The sequence below is a fragment of the Galeopterus variegatus genome, unplaced genomic scaffold (assembly GCF_000696425.1).
Source record: "Galeopterus variegatus unplaced genomic scaffold, G_variegatus-3.0.2 Scaffold2499, whole genome shotgun sequence".
NCBI classification, from domain to species: domain Eukaryota; kingdom Metazoa; phylum Chordata; class Mammalia; order Dermoptera; family Cynocephalidae; genus Galeopterus; species Galeopterus variegatus.
In genome coordinates, this window is record NW_007728610.1 from 22,151 (window position 1) to 23,541 (window position 1,391).

Sequence of the window (1,391 nt, forward strand, 5' to 3'; positions counted from 1 at the left end):
TTCCATCCCAACAGTCCCAAAGGTCTTAGCTTGTTCCAGCACCAACTTAAAAGTCCAAAGTCCAAAGTCTTATCTGAGACCAAAAGCAAAAGTCCTTCCAGCTGTGAACCTGTAAAACAAAACCAAATTTATCTACTGCCAAGAAACAATGGTGGAACAGATATTGGGTACACGTTCCCATTCCAAAAGGGAGGAATAGGCCAGAAGAAAGGAGAAGCAGGCCCCAAACAAGTCCGAAACCCAACAGGGCAGACATTAAGTCTTAAAGCTCTAAAACAATCTTCTTTGACTCCAAGTCCTGCATCCTGGGCACAATTGGGCATATGGGCCCCCAAAGCCTCAGGCAGCCTCACTCCCACAGCTCTGCCAGGCATAGCGCAGTAGGCTGCATTGGTGCCTGTGGCTTTTCCAGGCACATTACCAGTGGCCCTGAAGTTCTGGGGTCCTGGCGGCAGCCCTACCGTCTTGGCTGTACTAGATATTTCCCTGGTGGGGGCTCTCTTTGGGGGCTCTGACCCCACTTTCCTAATCGGCATTGCTCTAGTAGATGGCCTCTGTGGCAGCTCTGCCCCTATGGCAGGTCTCTGCCTGGGTCCCCAGGCTTTTCCATACATCCTCTGGAATCTGGGTGGAGGCTGCCACGCCTCCACTGCTCTCACATCCTGCTGGCCTGCAGACTTAACATAACATGGACGCCACCAAGGTTTCAGGCTTCTACTTTCCAGAGCTGCTGCATGAACTAAACTTGAGGCTGATCCAGCCTGAGCTGCTGGGATGCAGGGAGCTGGTTCCCTAGGGCAGCTGTGCCCCAGGTCTGTCCTCTGAGACAACTCAGTCTTTCTAGGCCTCAAGGTCTGTGATGGGTGGGGCACCCTTCCAGAGACTTCTCAAATGCCTTTAGGGTTTTTTCCCATTGTCCTTGTTTTTAGCATCTGGCTGCCTCATTGCCAAGATAATGTCTTTAACAAACAGTTTATCTGCTTCACCCTTGCATTTTTCTCTTGCTCTCTGTTTCTCTACTACATGGCCAGGTCGCAAATTTTCCAAATCTTTATGCTCTGCTTCCCTTTTAATTCCTGGCTTTACATCATGCCTTTGCCGCTGTAACTCAGAGTAGGCTGTTAAAAGTAACCATGCAGCTTCCCTAATGCTTTGCTGCTTAGAAATTTCTTCCGCCAGACATTCTGGTTCAAAACTCTTAAGTCCCACCTTCCACAAAGTCCAAGGGCATGGACACAATGCAGCCAAGTTCCTTGCTACAGTGTAGCAAGGGTCATCTTTTGTCCAGTTCCTGAGTTCTTCATTTCTATCTGAGACCTCATCATCCGCGTGTCTTTACTGTCCACATTTCTATCAGCATTCTGGTCACAACCATTTAACCAATCTCTAAA